The sequence below is a fragment of the Rhodnius prolixus genome, unplaced genomic scaffold (genome assembly GCF_049639745.1).
Source record: "Rhodnius prolixus isolate KJV_2025 unplaced genomic scaffold, Rpr scaffold_7, whole genome shotgun sequence".
NCBI classification, from domain to species: Eukaryota; Metazoa; Arthropoda; class Insecta; order Hemiptera; family Reduviidae; genus Rhodnius; species Rhodnius prolixus.
The window spans coordinates 14774380-14801211 of NW_027411582.1; the positions used below are offsets into that span (position 1 = coordinate 14774380).

General features: G+C 34.7%; 1 protein-coding gene and 1 long non-coding RNA gene across 4 annotated transcripts in view; one reads left to right on the top strand and one right to left on the bottom strand.

Moving 5' to 3' along the window:
- LOC141447041 (5-hydroxytryptamine receptor 1-like) overlaps nt 1–26832 on the top strand; it is a 590328-nt gene that overhangs the window by 255689 nt on the left and 307807 nt on the right. The window lies entirely within an intron of this gene.
- Nucleotides 468–26397, bottom strand: LOC141447050 (uncharacterized). Of its 2 annotated transcripts, none has more exons than XR_012454100.1 (5): nt 26248–26397; nt 18071–18349; nt 17637–17946; nt 17425–17502; nt 468–1335 (listed from the first exon to the last, which is right to left on the bottom strand). It is a non-coding gene; the product is annotated as an uncharacterized lncRNA (long non-coding RNA). The 2 variants fall into 2 exon arrangements; XR_012454101.1 differs by having other exon boundaries at nt 18087–18349; nt 26248–26395.

The window sequence follows — 26832 nt, forward strand, 5'->3', positions numbered from 1 at the left end:
TATCTCCGTCCATGAAAGACTCGAAAGCCTTTGGACACCTCAGTTCTCCTACCAAACTCCATTCCTTGTCGATGTTCTCCAAGTCGCTGTAGAGCAAGGGCTTCCCAAAACGATTTGTACATCCTGTAACCATTTTTTTATTTTAGTCCTGGACCCTTATCTTCTGTCGACTAAATGATCTTCAAACAGATTCTTGATAAAGTTGTGACAGTGTTCATTTCATGTTCTTTGATCTATTATATTTCCATCGAACGTGTAGCTATCTCAAAACTCTCGGTTTTAATGATATTGTTAATTTCTTTTTGAGGAAATAAATAGTTATTGTTGTCTAGTAATTCCCTTTCAAGTTTTTGAAATAACAATTAAAGTTATAACTTTGTCATTGAAATTTAAAGACCAACTTTGCGTATTTTCGATAAAAGAAAATTTAGTAAACCTACCCCTTCTTCTCTTCCTCTTCTTTTACATCCATAGCCAGCCGACTGTTCTTCTTCGTCAGCTGATTAGTCTTTTGTTCCAAAATGCTGTCCCCTTTTAGTAAAGTGAAATTTAAAATTCCATCAAAGAGCTGCCTGTAGCATTTACTCCCATCCATTCATTCTGTCGGCGAAGTGAGGGGTGGCATCCCCCCTCACACTCTGACTTTGACGACAAAGACAATATGAGCTTATTCCGGGCCCAACGTTCTGTCTATCCCCCTAACTTATACTGCTTGTTGTTCCCGTTGATGGAATTTATAATTCCTTTTAGTAAGTGACCGTCAATAGCACTTTCTTTTAAACTAATCGATGATTCCTTTAATTAGATCCAAACAAAAATAGTGGAAGGTTCTGTTCTGTTATAAAATAAAAAGGTTCTTTTCCCTTATCTGTTGTCCTTTCTTTTGATTCATAAATCATTCTATTTGATCGTTTCATTTTTAATTATAAACTAATTAGTAAAACATTTGTGATAAACATTTTTTATTTTTATAACAATAATTTAAAAGAAGGTTCATCATGTAAGTTTGATGATGAATTTAGGTTAGCCAAAAGTATTTTGAACTTAATTTTGATGTCCTTAACTGCACTGCTGGAGTCTGCCATTGCATTTAATTCCTACTGGAACACGAGGCACAGGTTCGTTTCTTAACTGCAGCTAGAAGACGCTTATTTTATCGCTCAGCTTGAAAAGTCTAGTAGATCAAACAATTCTTATTTTCTGGACCCAAAGTTTACCAACTAGTCGTTTTTTGCGTCTTTACTCCTCTGGTTCTCATCAGAGTCAAAGGTCTCATGCCTAATTACCCACTTGGAAGTTTAAGGCTGAACATTAATCACCGAATCCTGTGTATCTCTGTGGAATGACTGGTTAGTGTATTGATAATAGTATAAAATAGGATTAATGATAATAATAATAAAGGCACCACGGTAGCCGAACGGTTAAGAGGCGAGACCTGCAAAGCTAATATGTATTGTAGTACTGGGTTCGATTCCCGGTCTTAGGCCTTGCATTTTATTTAATGGTTAATAAAAGAAATTTACAGTAAAGTATGTTTGCTAATCGGCTCCGTCCACGACACCTAATTGGTAGTTGGACGTAAAGCCCGCCTGAAAAAAATAGGCAATTACTTTGCTGTACTAGTTGAAATTCCTCTGAATTCAGAGTCACACTTCTGGTTAACTGGATTTGATCATAAATTTAGGCGCTTTGGAAATTCTGTTGCCAGTAAGAAATTTCAAATCTGAAGTTGCTGCAATTATCACGCTTTTTAGATATGATGGAACATTATCGAACAGATCATCTAAGATAGCCACTTCTTTCTAAACAGAAGACTTCATAAATAAAACTGAAATTGTTTGAATACCAGTATTTCATAAATACTGCATTTTCTTCGTTAATTTGTAAAAATAAGAAGTTTTTACATAATCCTGGAACAAGTTATTTTACCATAACGTTAGTAAATTTCATAATAAACGACTGAAAACTATTTTTTACTAAATTATTAATGCACATTAAGAAAGTTTCATGTTTAACCATAATTATGTTGCCATGGTAATGTACATTGTACGCCATAATGTTACTTTCCCAGAACATGTAGTTAATTACTTTTAAGTCTCCAGTACATCATTATATATTAATTTAAGCTAAGTAGTTTCCATAGTTACATACGATATATACTGTTCTACATTCACTAGCTAAAGTAAATTGTGTAACTATAATACAAAACTACTTCAATGTGTTAGTGAAGTTCTTCTAGATAAAGTCTTAGGATTTAGTTCTGAAGCTAACCAGAACGTTTTTAAGGGGCACAGTTCCATAATTTAAAGGATGGAAAATGATTCAGTTTAAGTAGTTTAAGTTATATGGATTAAGTAAAGCACGAAATATTAGTGGTTCTGGTATATGGATTAATTTTTGTAATTCAGTTTTGAAATTTGTACCACTTCTACTGAAATTCATATTGAGTTGATTCCTGCTTCACTTTATTTCTTTCTTAATTTGACTCTTTCAAATTGGCAAATGTATGACGCTAAGTTTTCTACCTGACGAGCACTTTTAAAAATATTTTTTTTAGAATTTCATTTATGTATGTGGGTTGTATATCAATGTGTTATTCCACCCCTAACTCATTTCTCTCTGCATTAATTTTTTGTGGGTAAGAGGTCATTGTGGTATAAAAGAGAATGAAATTGTTGATACACTTGCAAAGGAAGCCACTAATAGTGGGGAAATGGCTAATTATAAATTACCACACACCGATATCAAGGATATAATTGCAAAAGCAGCACTACAAAAATGGCAGACAGATTACAATAATGGTGATAAAGGTAGATTCTATAAAACTATGGCAGATCAGTTACCTAGACAACCATGGTTTAAGGGAACTGGCACTAATAAATGGGTTGTTACGACAATAAGCAGGCTGAGAGCGAACCACGCGGTGTGCGGATCGTATCTACACAGGATCAACAAAAGGTCCTCTCCTCTTTGCGTAGATTGCAATGAGGAGGAAGATTTCAAACATGTAATAATGATATGTCCACGTTATGTGGTAGAAAGGAAACGAATGTTTGACGATATATACAGGTATTTAGATGCACCATTTCGCTACGAAGACATTATATTCTCCACCAACATTTATGTGCTTAAGTCGATAGCAGAGCTAGCAATGAAATATGAATGTATTTAGAAGCTATAGCCGAATTAGAATGAATGGAACAAAATGCTTAGAGAAGGATTACGTGATTTTAATTTTGGTTAAGCGAGAAGGATGGCAGGAGCACAGAGTGCTGCTCCATCCATTAGCAGTAGTTTATGTAAATAGCGGTATATAGTAGAATGATGAATGTGTGAAGCGAATGTATTTGTAGGTAAGAACGGAGAGTAAGTGATATTCTAGTGATAAGCACCTAGACGATGCTGGCTGTATGGCGGAAGCCAATGCCAAAAAAAGAAAACAAAAAAAAAAAAAACTCATTTCTCCAGTAGCGTTTAGAGATGTAACCATCCATTTGCGTGTAAATGTTATTGCGGTTAACTTATAAAAGCAACTGTCTAAAATGTCATTGTACGCCCCGTGTACTGGCTCCAATGGAGGTTACAGCAGTTTCATGGTATACCAAACATTATAGAATTCTCAAATAAATTGATTTATACTCCTCATTTAATATTATTGCAATTAAAACAATATTATGCAGAATTTTGTAACAATATTTACTATAAATTGAGTTAATATCTTATTTTCTGTTACAGGTAATTCAAAGTTCATCATTTCTCTTTAAGGTAAATACAATACTTTCATAGGCACAGTTCATTTTTTCAACAAAAGTTTTATATTTGGTGTTCTACAAAAACAAACAGTTATTTAATACGTTGCCATGTGTACCACCGGTGATATAACACCATCAGACATGTAAAGAGATATCTCGAAACATTTTCTAAAATATAAAAAAGTAGTTTGAAACAGATTTGACTTTTATTACAAACATTATCATGAAAATAAAGACTCAAGCCAACAAGAAAGATCTTCTTTAAAAAAAAAATGTTTCATAGAACGCTTTTTAAATTTGTCCTCTGAAATAACAACAGTTGTTCATAAATTTTTCTGTATTCTTTATTTTTGTTTACAGACTTTCATGTTGAAGGTTAAATAGCGATATACTTTTATTTATCTATTTCTTTAAACAAAAAATTTATCGAGATATTTATGTTTAGCACCTACTAGAATGGAATTTTAATTTGACAGGACAAAGCATTATTTATTTAGAATTCCAAATTAGCCCAGTCAAATTAGGATTTAACCTCGGAATAAAAGATAATTAGCTTACAAACTTATATAAATCTTTGTTTTTGGCATTTTACGAGGGTCGTTTGAAAAGTCCGTGCAAAGTCAGAGAGATAGCACCACTGGCGCGTATCGAGGTTATGTTCAGTTAGTAGCATCTCTTGGAAGAACACACACCAAGTTTCAGCCAGATCGGTCTATTTCTTTGTGTTTGGCATTCGTTTGAATCGAGCAAGTCGAGTGATTTTCAAAAAATGGACGAAAAAGAATTTCGTGTGTTGATTAAACACTACTTTATGAAAGGCAAAACGCCTCAGGAGACCAAAGAGAAGCTTGATAAACATTATGGTGACTCTGCACCTTCGATTAGAACAGTTTATAAGTGGTTTCAAAATTTTCGGAGTGGCAATATGGGCACAAGTGACGCTGAACGTTCTGGACTCCCTGTTGAGGTTACTACACCAGAAATCATTGATAAAATCCATGATATGGTGATGGATGACAGAAAAGTGAAGGTGCGTGAGATTGCTAGTGCTGTGGGCATCTCGAATGAACGGGTACATAATATTTTGCATCAACATTTGGACATGACAAAGCTATCCGCAAGATGGGTGCCGCGATTGCTCACGCTTGACCAAAATCGAAATCGTGTGAAGTGTTGCAAGGACGGTTTGCAGCTGTTCCAGACGACGCATGACTTTAAGCGTCGTTTCGTCACTGTGGATGAAACATGGATACATCACTACACTCCTGAGACCAAAGAACAATCTAAACAATAGGTTACCAAGGGGGAATGTGCGCCAAAAAAGGCGAAGACCGTTCCTTCGGCCGGAAAGATTATGGCGACTGTCTTTTGGGATTCGCAAGGAATAATCTACATCGACTATCTGGAAAAGGGTAAAACTATTACAGGTGCATATTATTCATCGTTATTGGACCATTTGAAAACCGAGCTGCAAGAGAAACGCCCACGATTGGCCCACAAAAAAGTCCTTTTCCATCACGACAACGCACCAGCTCACACCTCAGCAGTTGTGGTCGCAAAATTAATGGAAATAGGGTTCCAACTCGTTTCACATCCCCCCTATTCTCCAGACTTGGCTCCCTAGGACTACTATTTGTTCCCCAATATGAAGAAATGTCTGGCGGGAAAAAGATTTTATTCAAACGAGGAGGTGATTGCAGAAACGAATGGCTATTTTTCAGACTTGGACAAATCCTATTATTCGGAAGGGATCAACAAACTAGAGCAGCGTTGGACGAAGTGTATAAGCCTAAAAGGAGACTATGTTGAAAAATAAAAAAGGTTTACCCCCAAAAATTAAGTAGTTTTTATTTTTGCACGGACTTTTCAAACGACCCTCGTATAAGTTGGCTCAAATGTCACGTAGAATATGCGTCACCCGGAAATCAGTGGTCAATGGTCGCTAAAATCGTTTTTTTGTAAATATCTTGTTTCTGGTGCACTAAATGACATTTAAAGTTATTACAAAAGTTGTAGAGCATGAAATTCTCTACAAATTTGGTTCTACGCAATTTTGCATACAATCAATCGTTCTTGAGATTGAGCGCTAAGAGTGGGATGCGTTTAGCTGTATGTATAGTAACGTTAGTAACTAATTCAGTACATTTTAACGTTTTACAAAAAATTTTATAATTATTAAGAAAACTTATTTATTAACTAATTAATGTTTGAATATAAATACAAATTTGAATGTTCGCTCGTTCAAAATCTTATATTTCAAAAGTTCTTCACTGATTGCATTGAAATTTTGTCTTGCATTCGAATACGGGCGTGTTTTTACGAGTATATTACCTAGATGTCATACTAGTGCCAGTTAAAAACATTAATAAAAAGTAACAGTTCCATCTCTTGGACGTAAAAGCAACACACGCTATACTAAATATTTTACGATTCAATTTCAATGTTACCGATTGCATTATTAAATTGAATATTCATAGATTACAATGTGCAACAAAATAGCCCTGAATCCACCAGCTACATCGTTAACTGTGTTCTTCGCGTTATATCAAAACACTGCTGTAGTCCGGAAGTGTCTACGTGTTACACATGGAATGCGAGTAGAAAAATCATTTGAACGATGCAAACGAGAAGAGCAAGTCGACGGATAATCTGGCGCATATTTAAAGAAAGTACGATACACCGTGCATCCCAATCAAGATGAATGCTTCTTTCCTTAATACGAGGGTCGTTTGAAAAGTCCGTGCAAAGTCAGAGAGATAGCACCACTGGCGCGTATCGAGGTTATGTTTAGTTAGTAGCATCTCTTGGAAGAACACACACCAAGTTTCAGCCAGATCGGTCTACTTCTTTGTGTTTGGCATTCGTTTGAATCGAGGAAGTCGAGTGATTTTCAAAAAATGGACGAAAAAGAATTTCGTGTGTTGATTAAACACTACTTTATGAAAGGCAAAACGCCTCAGGAGACTAAAGAGAAGCTTGATAAACATTATGGTGACTCTGCACCTTCGATTAGAACAGTTTATAAGTGGTTTCTAAATTTTCGGAGTGGCCATATGGGCACAAGTGACGCTGAACGTTCTGGACGCCCTGTTGAGGTTACTACTCCAGAAATCATTGATAAAATCCATGATATGGTGATGGATGACAGAAGAGTGAAGGTGCGTGAGATTGCTAGTGCTGTGGGCATCTCGAATGAACGGGTACATAATATTTTGCATCAACATTTGGACATGACAAAGCTATCCGCAAGATGGGTGCCGCGATTGCTCACGCTTGACCAAAATCGAAATCGTGTGAAGTGTTGCAAGGACGGTTTGCAGCTGTTCCAGACGACGCATGACTTTAAGCGTCGTTTCGTCACTGTGGATGAAACATGGATACATCACTACACTCCTGAGACCAAAGAACAATCTAAACAATAGGTTACCAAGGGGGAATGTGCGCCAAAAAAGGCGAAGACCGTTCCTTCGGCCGGAAAGATTATGGCGACTGTCTTTTGGAATTCGCAAGGAATAATCCTCATCGACTATCTGGAAAAGGGTAAAACTATTACAGGTGCATATTATTCATCGTTATTGGACCGTTTGAAAACCGAGCTGCAAGAAAAACGCCCACGATTGGCCCACAAAAAAGTCCTTTTCCATCACGACAACGCACCAGCTCACACCTCAGCAATTGTGATCGCAAAATTAATGGTAATAGGGTTCCAACTCGTTTCACATCCCCCCCTATTCTCCAGACTTGGCTCCCTCGGACTACTATTTGTTCCCCAATATGAAGAAATGGCTGACGGGAAAAAGATTATATTCAAACGAGGAGGTGATTGCAGAAACGAATGGCTATTTTTCAGACTTGGACAAATCCTATTATTCGGAAGGGATCAACAAACTAGAGCAGCGTTGGACGAAGTGTATAAGCCTAAAAGGAGACTATGTTGAAAAATAAAAAAGGTTTACCCCAAAAAATTAAGTAGTTTTTATTTTTGCACGGACTTTTCAAACGACCCTCGTATTACCCTGCCAAAATATTGTAATTCGTTAATTGAAAATCAAATTGATAAAATCAACTTTTTTAAAACCGTTATATGTTTAAGAAAAAGATTTTAGTCATTTGAAAGAAGAAAAGAAATATCACAGTTATTTTTTAAAAAAAGCATATTTCCAGATTAGTACGCTATTCACAAAAGCGGAAATTGGAAAAATTGAAAGAAAATTTTCCATTGGTTTAGCGTGGCGGAAGTAATTGATCTATATCCACAGGCCGTTACTTTCATTCCTTTTAGTTATATTTTATTTCTCATATTTATTTATTTTATTAGCAAATATTTATTGTTACTGATTTTGAATAAAAAATTCTTACATATTCAGAAAATGGCGCATTTATATACATTTATTTGCTCAATTATGGTCTATTATTGCACAAAATTTAATTAAGGAATTACAAATTTCCATCACAACTAACTGAATAAAGTGTTTGACAAATTTGCAGTCATTGTTTTGCAATACTGCTACGTGTCCTAAATTAAACTTATGATTTTTTACATTTAACAAACTAATAATCGATCTTTGCTGATGATACTGCAATTCTATCTCCTCATTCCGATTCACTTAACACTATAATGGCTCTTCAAATGCACATTAATCATTTACAGATCTGGCTTAACAAAAAGGCGAATCAAAACTGACGCTGTGAAATCAAAATGAACAGTATTTACTCTAAGAAAAAAACTGCTATCTCTCATCTTCATCAATCAAACGCCTGTCCCAACTGTGGACAATGTACGATACCTTGGACTGAACCTGGACTAATAGTTGAAATGTTATCCCACAGACTAGACTGAAAAGATAAAAAACTAACCAAGGCTACAAAACTTCTCGTCAGACTACTTGAAAAACGATCGAAACTTAACCTACAAAACAGAACACTCTTATATCTACTGTTACTGCGACTTTTTTGGTCATACGGCGTCGAAAAGAACCAGAATTGACGTCCCAACTTTCTACGTAGTCCAGTCATTACAGACAAGAATACTTCTCAAAAATTCTTAACGCTCCATTTTAAGTATCTAACCGCAGAAGCAACAATTTGTCCACAAAATTCCTTTTATCACAGTGATCTTACGAAAATTTATTTGCCATAATATTTCATTCTCGTTCAGTGTCTAGTCCAAATCCTTTAATCGATCATCCATCTTCTACCACTTAACCAGGTTATTCTCCAAAGAAATTCAAGAGAAAATGGCCCCGCGATCTACTCTTATCATGTGAGCAGTTCTGAATTTCTTTAAAAGTTTTAATAAATGGACAAAATAATTTAATATTAAAAATGTATTTAGTCACAGAAGATCGCATCACTCTTCCTCCGATCTTCTATGACTCAATTCCAATGCCTCCTGCCAACGTTGCCCGTTATCTTGGGCTTTATTTGGACAAAAGACTGACTTGGAACCCGCACACACGACTTAAACGAACTGAAGTTAACAGGCGTTATCGACTGCTTGAAAGACTAGTAGCCAACGTTCAAATCTTTTACTTAATAACAAACGACTGGTTTACAATTCTATATTGGAACCAGCGTGGACGTACGGTATTGAACTGTGGGGTTCAACGAAACGCTCCAATCTTCAACGAATTCAATCTCTTCAGTCTAAAATTCTCCGCACTATCGTTAATGCTCCATTTTACGTTTCAAACTAACTATCCACTAAGACCTAGAAATTCCCCTTTGTATGTCAGGTTGCACGAACTCGCTGCAAAAGTTTTCATCAGAACTTGCACTCTCATTTCACAATCCTCTTGTCCGCCATTTATCATCGTATCACCTACCAGATCATCCTCCTAGACGATTAAAATCAGCCAGTGGCCTCGCGATTTTCTCTCTTCTGAAGAGAGTAGCTAATCCTGGAGACGATTTAGGGAGTGTTATCACTGGGTAACTTCTCCCCTCAATTAGGAGTTTGTAGTGGTCAGTTATTGTCATTGTTACTTATGGCGTATCTAGCGCTGGTGCAACTTAACAAATAAATTTAAAAAAAATTAAATTATTAACAAATTTAAATTTAAAATTATAAATTAGTAGTAGCTTTGGCATACTGTATTAAATATTAGACACTCCTGTTTAGATTACCCTAAGGGGCTTCACTTACAGGTCTATCAACATGCTGTGAATAATTTCACGCGATAATAATGAATATCTTTCTGAAAAACAAGCTTCTTAATTAAATCAACGGCTGAAAAGAAATAGACATCTTATTTAAAACAATAGAAGTAACTAACCAACAGCAAGATTGCCTATTAATGAGAACAATTATAAGAACAATACTCTTTTAAGGAATCTCTGATCTTGGATTTGCTGCCGACCCATTTATTTTCTTTTCCTAGATGCTTCTAACACTGTCCGGTAATGGTCTCTAATGAGAGAAAACGTATGTAATTCGGTAAAGTAATTTGGAAATGACGCTATACTAAAAAATACTAATTGGAACTGGGGCTTTGCTGTCTATAATTCTGGATTTTATGGAATTTCGTCATAAATGAATCCATCATTACTTTACAAAAGTAGTTAACATCACAAAAAAATAATATGCGAGCAAATGTGCATAGTTCATGTGCTTTAAATGTCATAATGTGCGTGACAGCGGTGAGCTCTCTCGTATAATTTTAATTTTAAGTAAAACTACATGTTGAATGGGAAAACGAATCCAATGCCCACTTGGGCTGTCAATGGACCAAAGTGAGAGCGAGAATTGGCCTCCGAACAAATGAATTCCCCTGTGTGCTCCATCAACTAATATTCTGTAACATCATATTCCTGCGCTTGTATACATTGCACCTTATCAAATATAACCATTCTACATTTAACTGACACCTCATTTCACCGGGTGATGATTGGGCCAGCCAGCATGGGTTGGTCGCAATATTCCAGTGACCAGAGGTGTTCCAGTTTATTGAAAAAACTGTCCTCTAATGGATGCCATGTTTTTTTTCCAAATTTAATTCTAAAATCATTTATTAACATTATTATTCAATTAATAAATCTAATCCATTCAGAAGACAATAGACAGGAAGAAGAAGTGACAGCAAATCAATAAACTGCAATCTAAAACATCTAGATCTGAAGCAATTCAAACGATTCTCTCTTTACTCAAGATTCTTACTCACAAAATATTCTTCAACTCCATTTGACATTTATTTTATTCTTTACCAGCAGTGTACAGTTTTTAATCATACAAAAATGGAAACCTGCTCAATATCTTACCAAGAACTGCAACTGAATTTTGCAGAAATATGTAACGTCTATAACAGGGTGAACCAGTAAGTAATGTCCATAGGCCTACTGTGTGAAGTACATCTAAAGTGGAGTTCAAAGACGTATTATTTACTTCATATTTAGTTGTAACTTCATATTTCCCACTGTTCTTGAGTGACGTCACTTTAAATTGTTTTTCTAAAATCATTACTTTTTTTTTGCAATAAAAACGTTATTACTCAGAAAGTTTTAGTCCGAATTCGGATTCTGTTGACACGGTTAGAAAGACAGATAAATTGTCTAAAAATTGTCACCTTTTGAAGCATAAATTATTCTCCAAACAGCCTAAATCTTCCTCCTGGATACTGGAAAAATAAAAGTAATCGAAATTTTTAAGAAAACTCATTAGGCCCTTATGTGATCATTATCAGACCCAGGTGCTGGCACTTTTTATAAAAGTTTCCTTGCTTAATCGGCTTTCAAACGGTATATCATTTTCCTGGATTCCTTTTATCTTCGTAATTACGAAATTACGTTTGTTTTGCAAGAAAACGTGTTCACGAGCACTCAACAGTGTTAGTTTATCAAGTATACACGCTTGCTTAAAATCCTCATTATCCATTAAGTCTCTTAACAGATCGTAAAATTCCCATTCATCCTGATAATATTTTCTTAAAGTTTATGCTTTCCATATTAGTCTCCTGTCATTCCAGTAGTTCCACGATGTCATCCAAGTAGCTGACACTGGTTAGCTATAAAATTCAACGTGGGATTTGATAAAGCCACTTTTGCCAAATATAAAATTTTAAACGCAATTATACTTAAGTTGTTTAATTCATTGAAAACTCTTTTAGATGGACGAGTAGTCAATTTCTAAGGTAGATTGGCCTAAAATAAGGAAGTCAAAGGTTACTAATTGCACTTTAACCATTTCTTCTGATCTTACTGAAATATTTGAAAAAATGTTAGGGTATATTTTAAACAAGTGCTATTTTTATAATCGAAGGTTAATTTGCTTAGTTTCAAATAGGATACAATATTTTTTTTTTATTATTTATTCATTACATTTACATCTGTTATAGTCAAAAATTCTATTAGGCCTAATAAAAATAGGGTACAATAGAAAATGGACATTACTTACTGGTTCACCCTGTATAGCCTAATCGCCGTTAACAGTTTGTAATTTTGCTAAATTACACTGCAACGAAAATGTTTTAGTGAATTTTGGTTTATGATAATACAAAAATGAATTACTAGAGACTTTGTCAAAGAGGTTTTGTGACATCTGGGATTGATCTTAATTTCAGAAAGGTGAAATAAACAACACATGCACAAAAAAGGTTATTTTAGAACAAATAGCTTAAACATACGAGGGGGTACCCAAAAATAACTGGAATTGCGTTGCCGCGCATGGAGCTTATGTAGTACGCATTTCTGCCGCTAGACGTGTATAGCGCAATTCCTTGCCAGTTCAGTCCTGCCTGGCTTGTTCTGTTCATCTGCAGTGATTGTTTTTACCAGCGCTGTTTTGTTCTTTTTTCGTTTTTTATGATGGCAAGTTTAAGTGAACAACGTGCAGCTCTGAAATTTTGTTTTCTACTCGGCAAAAATGCTGCTGAAAGTGTTTTAATGTTGAAAACAGCTTACAAAGATGACGCTACGGGAAAAACTCAAGTATACGAGTGGTTTACTCGGTTTAAAAATGGCGACATGTCGATTGATGACAAACCTCGTTCTGGACGTCCATCAACTGCCCGAATCGACGAAAATGTTGAAAAAATTCGAGAGCTGGTGTTCACAGACCGTCGACAGACAATTGATCAACTGTCAGAGAGTAGTGGGTTATCTTGGAGCTCGGTTCAGCGAATTTTAACGGAAGATTTGGGGATGAAAAGGGTTGCTGCCAAGTTTGTTCCTCGAGTTCTGACTGACAATCAAAAAGAACATCGAGTTGAAACATGTCGTACTTTGAAACAACAGCTTGAAACTGATCCAGACTTTCTGTCAAAGGTCATTACTGGTGATGAGTCATGGTACTATGGTTATGACCCAGAAACAAAGCAACAGTCGAGCCAATGGAAGACGTCATCTTCACCCCGACCAAAAAAATGTCGTCAAGTCAAACATCAAAACAATGCTGATTTGCTTTTTTGATGCCAAAGGCGTAGTCCATTCAGAGTTTGTCCCCCCAGGTCAGACCGTCAATCAAACCTTGTATTTGGAAGTTTTGAAAAGATTGCGCAATAGTGTTCGCCCAAAAAAGACCCGATTTGTGGCAAACAGGAGACTGGTTCTTCCACCACGACAATGCACCTGCACACACAGCCATCTCTGTTACACAGTTTTTGGCTAAAAATGGCATGGTTCCGCTGCCCCACGCACCTTACTCGCCTGATCTGGCTCCGTGCGACTTTTTCTTATTTCCACGCATGAAAAAGGGCATGAAAGGTCACCGATTTGACAACATTGAAGAGGTCAAGAAAAAAACGAAGAAGGAGCTGTCAGCCATTTCTAAAGATGACTACAAAAAATGTTTCGAACAGTGGAAGCACCGGTGGGACAAATGTATTAGTTGTAATGGAGAGTATTTTGAAGGGGATAAGGTTGTTCTGTAAAAAATTTGTAAATAAATAGCTTTTAAAAAATAATTCCGGTTTTTTTTGGGTACCCCCTCGTAATAATTCAAAATGAACATTTAGAATTAAAATTATAATTTTTTGACCTATTAACTTTAATAAATACAGAATGCATTATTTCCTTTTATAAAAACAGTTTCGAAGCTGAAGAGTAGGTCTCTGGGTCTATAAATGACAATAAAAGAATCCTCTCCGATTTATAAACAATTAAACTATACTCAGAAAGCATTACTCTCTTTTTCAGTCACTTCCTGATCTCCATTCGGTCAGTAGAGCTCTAGCTACAGTGAACTAACTTTAATCTTCGTCTGCTTGGTTAGTCCTTTATACATCCTGTGAAACAATGAGTCTTTTGTTTCTGCATAAGGAACGGCCAGGGAATTCTAAGCTGTCCATAACTGTTCCATTATTTTCTCCTCAGCCTTCAGAAATTGCAGTTAGTAAAACTAATATAATTTAAAATTTGTTCATTTCATCCTGATTGAAGAAGATTTTTACCACGGTTACAATATTTGATCTCAAAACATGCTCATAAATTGCAATTCAGTATATTAAATATGGCCGCTTAGGTGGTCAACTATAAAATACATAAAAATATCCAAAAGTTTGTCCTATTTATCCTCATTAAATTATTCAATTCTTACAATATCACTAACCAATATTAATTTCAAATCTTGTAATTTGTTTTATAAAGTAAAAGGACTGAATAATTTCATGGCTTAATTCAGTCACCGTAAAAATAAATAGCGAAATTAGGAATAACACTTGTTTTTATTTTGAAGGATTTAAAGCCAATATTAAAGGTGCTCAGGCGATGGAAAGCCACTTATTTTTAGGACTGGTAGAAGTAACGCAGGGCAGGTGGTGCTATCTAGTGTGAATGGGAATGACTGTTTTGCAAATTAAGATGTATAGTAAGCGTGTAGATAGATTTTAATTAAAGTGACGCCTGGAATATTGAATTCTACATCCCAATTTATTTCTTTCCATTTATCTGGGATATCCTGCTTTTACTAAAACGTTCATTTGTATATCTAATAGCTTTACAGCTTAATTTTGTTATTAGTATGCGAATATGTAATTAGCCAGCTGTTTGTATGTATTTATTGGGATCAATTGCATTAATAGATGTACTAATTACAGATATGTATGTGTGGCTAACAGTCTGGAGTTTACATTAACTTTCCTGCGATTAAAAATCGACTAAATACTGTTTTATGAGATTGTAATCATGACTATGGCTCTAACTTTTACAGAAGCGAGAATACTATTCAGATCGCGATACGATTTGAAAGCGTTCCTGATCGCGGCAGATAGAAAATAGTTATTTATTTAACAAGTGTGGAAAGTAGTACTTTTCCTCAAGCGAGGCAGGGTTTGCACGCACGAGCGAGCGAAGCGATGCGAGTGCAAGTGCAAATTGCCGAGTATGAGGAAAATACTTTACACTAGAGTTAAATATTATATTTTTTCTGCAACCATTTATTAACTAATAAAATTAAAAATTTCATTTTTACAGTCTACAAAAAGTAATTTATTTATTATAAACATTTATTGTTATATTACAATTATTGATGGAGGAGTGTTTTCTAAACAGGCATCACTAGAATCCATTTTAAATTTCTATAAGGTAACACTATAATCTTTTTAACTGTTATAATTAAAAATATCTAATTATTTATTAAAGTATTATTTTTATTTCTATATTCCTTTCAATTTTTATTTTATTTTTTAATATTCGTTTTTTAATTATTTAGTTACGTTAAATAAGCTTATTAAAGTTTTACAGAAAATATTTATGCTAATAACAAAACTTCTTATATCAAGGAAGCACAATAAAGTTTTTCCACTCACTTGTGCGGAAAGTGACACTAATGGGAATTTTTCCCCACTAGTATGGGAAGTTGGGCATTACACAGCTGATTTTAATTGAGTAATGAGAACTTCCCTACATGGTTGCAGAAAAATGTAATTTTTTCTTAACCCTATTTATAAAATACGTCAACAGTCAGAATGTTAATAACCTAATTTTTACCTACACCCCCCAAAAAAATAAATAATTTACGAGGTGTGGCTATTAAATAACGAGACTATTGCTATAAAACATTTTATTTTAAATTTAAACATATTTAGTTATTATCACCTTCAATATACACCCCTCCCCTATCACTACAACGCTCCATGCGAATTTACCATTGTTCGAAACAGTGCTGGAAGTCTTTTTCTGTGAGCTCCTGCATGACGCGTGCCGCTTTTTCTTTCACAGCTTCAACGGACTGAAATCGTGTTCCTTTTAATGCAGATTTGACTTAAGGGAACAGATAAAAATCACATGGGGCCGCCAGGTCAGGCGAATAAGGCGGATGGCCTAAAACTGGGATGTTGCACTTGGCTAGAAACGTCTTGACAGACAATGCAGTGTGAGATGGCGCGTTGTCTTGATGGAGAACCCCGTGACTTGTTCTTCCACAAATAGGGTCCGTTTTTTCCTTACTCCTTCACAGAGTTGAGCAAGCACCTCACGGTAGTAATGTTTGATTAATTATAATCGATATTTTCATCCGTTTTGGACGTGGAAGGGCGACCCGGGCGGTCATCATCTCCGACGTCTTCTCGGCCATCTTGGAAACGCTTGAATCACTCAAAAACTCGTGCACGTGATTAACATTCATCGCCATAAACTTCTTTTAATAAAAGATAAGTTTCAGTAGCGGTTTTGCCCAGTTTCATGTGAAATTTCACGACAATTCGTTGCTCTACTACATGTGTTGTAACATGTTTTCGGCAAAACAAAACTAACACCTCTTACACAAACGACGGTTCCGATTAGGCAGATTTCTCTACAAACAAGTGAGACGCTGCAATCGAAAGAGAAGGCTTTACGCTGCACAGCTGTCGGTCGTTAGGATTTGGCGCATGCATAGTTCTTCTGTAGCAGCATCAGTCTCTTTATTTAATAGCCACACCTCGTATTGCTTCTAATATTGTGACTCAATAGAAATTTTTTAAGCACATATTAGGTATTTTTTAAGGAACAAAAGTAATGATTTGCCTCGTTTCATGAAAAAAGTATATTTTATTAATCATTTAATTGTTTCTGATCATCTATGAAATTAAATTGAAATTCTGTAATTTCACAAACCTAATTATAATTATGACACATACTATAAACTGTGTGTTAAGTTACTTTGAATTTTGTAGTCACAGCTGTGCTACTGACAATATCTTGTAAAACAGACTTTGTACTTTGAAGTTCTCTATACCACTCAAACTTTACTCTAACCAAAATCAATCGATAGTAAATTAATGCAGTTCCCACTGTAATAAGCTGCATTCCTAATTACTTGTAGTGATACTGTTACAAAGTTATGTAGAGGCAATGTTGGTATCAATTTGATTACAGCTGATAGATTTCCTTTTAGTTAATTGATTTTAGGCCTAGTTGATTAGTTTATTGAGATTTAAACTTCTTTATTAATAAATCTACAGTTACATTATTTTTAAATTATTCATTTAAGCTGGTAAAATCTCTTTAAGTAGCTAATTTTTTTCAAAAACTGTTGCGATATATTCAAAAGAATTTTTGTAATGAAAAATTTTAAATTTAGGTTTGGTATTTGTACTAAATTATTTTATCTTACTCCAGTAAAATAACTCCATTATTATTACAAAAAAGAACATTACGAAAAGATCGCCATTTTACACTCAACATACTGTTATATTAAGTCTTAGTGAAAGCATCAATCATTCCACTCACTTAAATATATTATAATAAATCTTTAATATACCTGCATAGTTCTGGGATGTGGTACTAACGGCCCTGATTGTGATTCCCACTTATAAACCAACTGCGGGCGTCCAATCTCCTATAAATGGGTTAAAATTTCTCTAATAGAAACTGACGTTGAATGGATTACATGTGGTGACAGGCTTTCACATCAAATATTAATTCAAACTGAGGTACAAGCCAGAATCTGGATTTTTTTTTTTTAATACCTACCTATTCACTCCAAGAATATCCAGAATATATTCTAATTTATTCCATTTCATCCGTATGTTGCACGCATGTTTATTGTAACCTTCAAGGATTTGGGATTTTATCGATTATCTGATTTAGATTAATCTGTTTTGTGTAGAAATTCCGTCTTCGCTTATTTTTCCGTCGTATAATATACTTGCTGAGTCGGAATTCCGATAAAATAAAACATATTATTCTGACCTCCATAATGGCAGTGTGGACTTAACCACATTTTCAACATTCTAATTTCTGTCCTTCCTTTCCTGTTAAGAATTGAAACCACTTCTTTGTCCTGAAGATAAATTCAGAATTAATTGCGTAGTCTGACAGAGTATCTTGGTATCCTTAAACGAGAAAAGATTGGAGACTAACAGACGATGGTTATCAAGATTACTAGACAAACGATCTAAACTTACTTTAAAAACATCTTACTTTGTACCAAACTTCACAGCCACGGAAGTCTGGAGTTCGGCTAAGCATTCCAATCCTTACAGTCCTAAATCCTTTAAAAAATCACCAATACTCCGTTTTATGTCTCCAAAAAAACCCTTCGTGACTTATCTGTTAAAATTTCGCTATCTAAGATTTTAATGAACCTTTTGTCTTGTAGTACTTATCTGTCATGACAACATTTGAATTTTTATTGACAATATTGAATCTGTGCTCTTTCTCATTTCCTCGTCCACATCGGCTCACTGTTTTAACAAATAAATTAACAATGAGGCTTGTAAAAAGATATACGTCATTCTTGTGTTATTTATTAATTATTTTACATTGAAACAGAATAAAAAAAGATGGCTGTCCAGTATATGAAATATTTGTTTCATATTGTTTTCTTTCTCAGACAGATGAAGATTCTGTCTTGGTAAAATTCCTGAAACGAGGCGCATACCTTGTAGAACGTTCTTTTTACTAAATATAGAAGCAAAATGAGGTGAATATTTTCTAAATAATATTCTCTGAAAACGCAATACATTCTAAAAGAAAAAAGAATACATGGAATTTGAGCATGGTAAAGAATTTTTAAAATAAAAGGAGTTGAAAAAAGAAAAATGCGATGTGGGATATCCAAGACACCCACCATGTCGGAGAAGGGTTTAGCATTTTATAAAGGTTAAATTCTACTTAGTTTAGAATTAATTTTGTGTTTAGGAAAAATTTTTAATTAACAATTTGATCGTTCAATATAATTGGTTAAGAACCAGTTGTTAATTGGAATAATTGGTTATAAACAAGACGTTTTATTTACACATACCAAGATCCTAAAATCGCCTATATCAACCGCCGTAATGAAATAAGATTCTACAAAGCCCTATCAAAGACACTTGGTTACGCTGAATGGAAACCTGAACTTAACACACACAAAAAATCAGTCAGCTACTTTACTTAAAGATTGAGAGACTGAGAAGTGGAGACTTGGGAAGACTGAGTCTTCCAAATGCCTTCCAAACGTCTTTGACGAAACGTCGACGTACCACATCCGTCAAGGACGAAGAAGTTGTCCAAGAGATAGAGGTCTGAAGTGACATTCCAGGATATCAATAAAATTGTTTATACGACTTAAGTACCTAGAACTCCTCTTGAGAGGAAGAAATCGTATCTGGAATGCCAAGAAAGTTTACCTGATATCTATGGATAACGAGAAACCAAGAGTTTAGCCAAAATATATATTAGGGTGTTTCAAAAAATGTTGACTTTTAAATTTTAAAGATCGCCGGGCGGAAAATCAAAGTTCATTTAAAAACAAAAAGTTTCGTCCGTATTAGAGCGAAATCGATTAATATTTAGAGGTCGATACCGTTGATCAAAAGATTTTTGTTTTGCTTATTTTTAATAAAAAATCCTTATTAAATGTTTTGTATCTTTTCAAATTAGTAGCAAAACATGTAATTGTACAAAGTTTATTTAAATATAATTTGCTATAAAGACAACGCAGTTGGAATCATTTTGATGGCCATTTTATTTTCAAAGTTATGAATAATTAAAGAAACTATTTAAAAAAAAAAAAAAAAAAAAACAAATATTAAGAAAAATATACATTTTTGAAAGATTTCGATTAATTAACGTTAAAATCACTTCATTTTTTTATGTGTTTCGTACAGAATTTAAAAAACAAATAATTTTGGTTACTGAAACGTCTAAATTAGGGAATATTTTGCATTTATTGCTATAATTTGAAATTGATTGATTGATAGTGAATTGAAACACCCTAATTAATATACATGGAAAGAAATTGTGTAACAAGATTTTAAAAAAGCTAGTAATATGCCAAGAATAGCCTAACAAGGAGGCCAAGTGCATTTTAAAAAGAAGAATGGTCTTATACGAGGGTCGTTTCAAAAGTCCGTGCAAAAATAAAAACTACTTAATTTTTTGGGGTAAACCTTTTTTATTTTTCAACATAGTCTCCTTTTAGGCTTATACACTTCGTCCAACGATGCTCTAGTTTGTTGATCCCTTCCGAAGAATAGGATTTGTCCAAGTCTGAAAAATAGCCATTCGTTTCTGCAATCACCTCCTCGTTTGAATAAAATCTTTTTCCCGCCAGCCATTTCTTCATATTGGGGAACAAATAGTAGTCCGAGGGAGCCAAGTCTGGAGAATAGGGGGGATGTGAAACGAGTTGGAACCCTATTTCCATTAATTTTGCGACCACAATTGCTGAGGTGTGAGCTGGTGCGTTGTCGTGATGGAAAAGGACTTTTTTGTGGGCCAATCGTGGGCGTTTTTCTTGCAGCTCGGTTTTCAAACGGTCCAATAACGATGAATAATATGCACCTGTAATAGTTTTACCCTTTTCCAGATAGTCGATGAGGATTATTGCTTGCGAATCCCAAAAGACAGTCGCCATAATCTTTCCGGCCGAAGGAACGGTCTTCGTCTTTTTTGGCGCAGATTCCCCCTTGGTAACCCATTGTTTAGATTGTTCTTTGGTCTCAGGAGTATAGTGATGTATCCATGTTTCATCCACAGTGACGAAACGACGCTTAAAGTCCTGCGGATTCTTCTGGAACAGATGCAAACCGTCCTTGCAACACTTCACACGATTTCGTTTTTGGTCAAGCGTGAGCAATCGCGGCACCCATCTTGCGGATAGCTTTGTCATGTCCAAATGTTGATGGAAAATATTATGTACCCGTTCATTCGAGATGCCCACAGCACTAGCAATCTCACGCACCTTCACTCTTCTGTCATCCATCACCATATCATGGATTTTATCAATGATTTCTGGAGTAGTAACCTCAACAGGGCGTCCAGAACGTTCAGCGTCACTTGTGCCCATATGGCCACTCCGAAAATTTTGAAACCACTTATAAACTGTTCTAATCGAAGGTGCAGAGTCACCATAATGTTTATCAAGCTTCTCTTTAGTCTCCTGAGGCGTTTTGCCTTTCATAAAGTAGTGTTTAATCAACACACGAAATTCTTTTTCGTCCATTTTTTGAAAATCACTCGACTTGCTCGATTCAAACGAATGCCAAACACAAAGAAATAGATCGATCTGGCTGAAACTTGGTTTGTGTTCTTCCAAGAGATGCTACTAACTAAACATAACCTCGATACGCGCCAGTGGTGCTATCTCTCTGACTTTGCACGGACTTTTCAAACGACCCTCGTAAGTTACTGTTCTGAAATGCAATCTAGATTTACTTGTAACACTCACAAAGATTGGTTCTCGTAATATCTAATGAAGTCAGACAAAATTAAACAGCAATAAGTCTATACTTGGGCAACAGAAGTAGAAATCCCAGCTGCATAATCTACTCAGGATTTTTTAAGTTATTTTGAAAATTGTTTCTATTGGCAGACTTTTTAAAAGGCATTCCATGGACACATGCATGGAAACAGAGTTTAGATGTATAGCTACAGTTAATGTATCGTTTAAGTTCAAACAAAATGCGAGTTATCGAAGTGAAAATTTCTTAAAGTTTATTTCAGTCTTCCGAAAAAGTTTTGAAAATGAGTGGTTGTAAGTAAAGTAAAGTAATCGCCTATTTTTTCAGGCGAGGCTTAACGTCCAACTACCATTTACTAGGTGTCGTGGACGGAGGCGATTAGCAAACGTACTTTACTACGTATTTCTCATTTAACCATTTAATAAAATCCAATGCCAAGACCGGGAATCGAACCCAGTACCACCACAATGCATGTTAGCTTTGCAGGTCTCGCCTCTTAACCCGCTCGGCTACCGTGGCGCCTTAAATGAGACCTTGTTATCCTTATTATTCGTCAATCTTATGCCATCTCTATCGAGCCCCATAACTATCCAACATAATCTGGGATGAAGAGCCTAGTCCATGAGCCACTCAAGATTGACACCTACCACCTTAAGGGGAAAACAAGAATCTCCTCTGTTTACAAAGATCTTAAACCTAGCCATTTCTCAACTTCCTAAACAATTCTTCATTAAATGAATGGTTGTTGCATCTATTTTGTGAGCTATACTCCTTAACAAAAATGTCCAGCGAGAGAAAACCAGCCAAACACTTGAATAAAAACCGTGAGAAAGCCGATAAAAATCTCTGGACAAAATCCGAATCAATATTTTCAGAATTTTTAAAGAGCTTACAGAGCTTATTTATAAGGATGAATGGTGCTTAGAAATCCGATATGCACGTATCAGCTCTTCACTTGATGAACTTAGTGTCCTAATTACTTGATGCAAAGATCTACTCTTTCATTTTATTATTTATTTTAGGAGTTATCTTTTAAGAAGATTTCTTTTGGGGATGCTATAATGCAGATTTTTGTTACTGTGTATTTACTACATCTAATACATTTAATATTTAATAAACCTTCAATGTCCTAAATAAAATTTGGCACGTGTTTCACATCGACTTTTTTTATTGTATTTTTGTTCATAAAAGCACTAAGTTTTCTATAATTTTTAACAAAACGAAAAAAGAAATTGTGTTGGGCTTAAACTTAACTCTACGATGGACAGAACAGTCACCTGGTTTTGTATACAAATTTTAGTTTTCCCAAGCTTATATACATAATTCTAAAGTACATAATAAAGTAATTAATTATTAGCAAGTAATTATTAGCTGATCATTAACAAACACTAAAATGTTTAAAAAACTTTTAATAGAAGTAGTTTTTCCTAAAGTGTAAATTGGATTTTCTATTCAGAGATAAATAAGTAAATTGAACGCTTTTCCAGTCTCGTTCAACAATTCTATTTTCCCTACTAACTGATTTGAGGTTTTTGGACAATCGGCTTACAGTTGCAATTTGTATACTGGATTCAAAGTGAAAATTGGGCATACTTATTTAATTTGTTTTAACCATTGAATTCCAATTGGTTGTTAAATCAATAGTAAACTATAAACTTCGTATTTTGTATTTTAGTGTACTGTTTCAGTTAAACTATACGAGGGTCGTTTGAAAAGTCCGTGCAAAAATAAAAACTACTTAATTTTTTGGGGTAAACCTTTTTTTATTTTTCAACATAGTCTCCTTTTAGGCTTATACACTTCGTCCAACGCTGCTCTAGTTTGTTGATCCCTTCCGAATAATAGGATTTGTCCAAGTCTGAAAAATAGCCATTCGTTTCTGCAATCACCTCCTCGTTTGAATAAAATCTTTTTCCCGCCAGCCATTTCTTCATATTGGGGAACAAATAGTAGTCCGAGGGAGCCAAGTCTGGAGAATAGGGGGGATGTGAAACGTGTTGGAACCCTATTTCCATTAATTTTGCGACCACAACTGCTGAGGTGTGAGCTGGTGCGTAGTCGTGATGGAAAAGAACTTTTTTGTGGGCCAATCGTGGGCGTTTTTCTTGCAGCTCGGTTTTCAAACGGTCCAATAACGATGAATAATATGCACCTGTAATAGTTTTACCCTTTTCCAGATAGTCGATGAGGATTATTCCTTGCGAATCCCAAAAGACAGTCGCCATAATTTTTCCGGCCGAAGGAACGGTCTTCGCCTTTTTTGGCGCAGATTCCCCCTTGGTAACCCATTGTTTAGATTGTTCTTTAGTCTCAGGAGTGTAGTGATGTATCCATGTTTCATCCACAGTGACGAAACGACGCTTAAAGTCCTGCGGATTCTTCTGGAACAGCTGCAAACCGTCCTTGCAACACTTCACACGATTTCGTTTTTGGTCAAGCGTGAGCAATCGCGGCACCCATCTTGCGGATAGCTTTGTCATGTCCAAATGTTGATGCAAAATATTATGTACCCGTTCATTCGAGATGCCCACAGCACTAGCAATCTCACGCACCTTCACTCTTCTGTCATCCATCACCATATCATGGATTTTATCAATGATTTCTGGATTAGTAACCTCAACAGGGCGTCCAGAACGTTCAGCGTCACTTGTGCCCATATGGCCCCTCCGAAAATTTTGAAACCACTTATAAACTGTTCTAATCGAAGGTGCAGAGTCACCATAATCTTTATCAAGTTTCTCTTTAGTCTCCTGAGGCGTTTTGCCTTTCATAAAGTAGTGTTTAATCAACACACGAAATTCTTTTTCGTCCATTTTTTGTAAATCACTCGACTTCCTCGATTTAAACGAATGCCAAACACAAAGAAATAGACCGATCTGGCTGTAACTTGGTGTATGTTCTTCCAAGAGATGCTACTAACTAAACATAACCTCGATACGCGCCAGTGGTGTTATCTCTCTGACTTTGCACGGACTTTTCAAACGACCCTCGTATTATAGTAAATATCCTCATTTATAAGTGTAATTTTTTCTAATAGCATAGATTAATTAATTTTCGAGGAAAACGGTTCCAAAAATAGGCAAAAAAAGTAGTTTCAAAAATTGGTCTTGTTATTGTTGTTGTTGTTGTTGTTGGTGTTGTTGTTCCCTTTTTTTGTAAACTCCGTAGCTTTTGTACTTTAGTTTAGTGTTTCAGTAAAATAATGTATTCTTTCCTTTCTTAAATTCCACAGATGGAATCCTAGAAGTTCAGTATTGTTTGAACCAAATCAAAAATGTAAAAAGTGCTTCTACAGTTCAAAAAAAAACCATCAATTAATTACATGTTCAAAAGTATTTTTGAGCTGACTTTGTCATATTTTCTTTGTTTGTCAGTCATGTTTGGTTTTAAGTTTTGTAAACATTTTGTTAGCTTTGAATTTTCACCAAATCCAGCTTAAATAGAAAACATGGCACTTTTTCATTAAGTTAGATAGTTCTATAAAACTGGTTAATACAGTGTATTTGAACACTCTTTTTCTTAAAAAAAATTGTTAAAACTGAAAAGCTAATCTAAAATCTTGAATACAAGTTGGTAGTAGTGTAAAAATTGTACTCTTTTTTTCCTTAAATCAGTGTAATCTTTCAAAAGACCATTCAATTTCTAACCTGAATGAGAAACCTCTAAAAATTTCTATAAGATGAAGTTTTCTGTAGCATTTCTCATTTTTATGATCAAAAGATCTATCAAATAATTATATTTATTTCATTTGATAAATGTACTTGATGTTGTAGGTTTTAGATTATTAAAGGATTTACTTTATTGATTTAGTCTGAGTGATTATTATGGATGCCATTAGATTAATTAAAACATTCTACTTTCCTCTGACAACCTTATTTGGTTCTCGTTGTCTTGTTTTTCCTTTAGAGTTTGTAATAAGTCAAATATATATTTGGCATTACAGTCTTTGATGGGCTTCAAAACAATTCCCTTCATTCTGTGCCGAGTCTCGTGCATCACTGCGTCTTGATTTGATTCAAGAATAATGTCCTAATTGTAATATAGGGTGTACACGGAGGTCGAAACTTCGGGAACTGATTCAGTAGTTCAAATGCAACAAAAAATATTCTCTTCACTTTGGCCCGATTCTCAATAGTGTCCAAGATATTTGCATTTTTAACTTTTCCATCGATATTCGCGTTTTTCACCATAAAAACTGCCGTAACTTTTCTATCCTTTATCCTACAACAAATCTGCTTATTCCAAACGAAAGAGCATTAAATTTTCTATAAATCTGCTTAACCCAGAGCCTCAAAACGTTGCTTATAAACAATGAAATTTTTACTTCAATGTCAACAAAATTCGTTCTCGATGAGTTTTGTATTCTACTGTAAAGATATCCTTAGAATTAAATTTTCTACTGTAATTTTTCAATGATTAATGAATCAAGGAGTCACCCAATTAAAGAAAAATAGTGCATTTATTGAGCTTTAAGACCATATGGTTTTGTTTTGTTTTCCCGAACAGACGGGTGTAAATGCAGAAAACTGGGATGTTGCTAGGATAATATTTCTGTGCTAGGAAAGAAACAAAAGAGATTACTAGTCGAATCGCCAGTCGAAAGTAAATTCCTCCAATAAATTTCAAGTCGAAAAATCATTATCTGGACAGTTATATTATACATTTAATCAAACCCAAAGGAGATCATTACTCAGCTAAGGTGTAGAGTAACAAAAAGTGATGGCTGAAACCAAGTATCACACCAACTACTTTGAAAATAAAATAGTTCACACTCTAGCAATAAACCTTTCATTGTTGAAATCATTATCTTTAAAGTTTATAGAAGAATAAAATAGAATTACATTTTGTTTTATAACTTTGCATCCATTGTGCCATGTGCTAAAAGGGTTTCTAACTTGAAAAAGCAAAAAACTAACCTCGAACGTAAGTTTTATAACCAATAGTTCTTTTCCAATAGTTTTCATACGGACTTTTAAAGTATTAACTGAAAAAAAAAAACTTAATAATTTCTGTGATGATTTTCTATTTTATTATTTAAAACAGATGCTATCAATTAAGATGGAAATTAGAATTGTATCACTTAAAAGATGATTAATGTGTTTGACAGTTCACTAAATAATCATTAACTCAATGAATTGTGAAAGATCTTGGCCATTATTAGAGTATCTTCCTAAAACCGACATTAAAATTAGCTCGATTACTGTACGCTATTTTGCGAAGATCGAGAGATTATAAAAAGGATTTGTTTTTATTTTAAAGATTGCTAAGTGATTATTTCTGCTAAGATTAAGTATGAACTTTGATAAGCGCATTGAAGTTTTAAATGAAGTACTTATCTTCATCAGCTTAAAAAGTTGAATTTTCTAGAACATTGGCAGCCACTTTTTAAGAAAATAAGGTTTCATTGATCTTATTGTTTTTAATTGAATAGAAATCGTTTTGGACCAAAATAGAAACTCATTTAACTTTAGTAATTTGTTGAGGTTCAAGTGGTAGGGAGA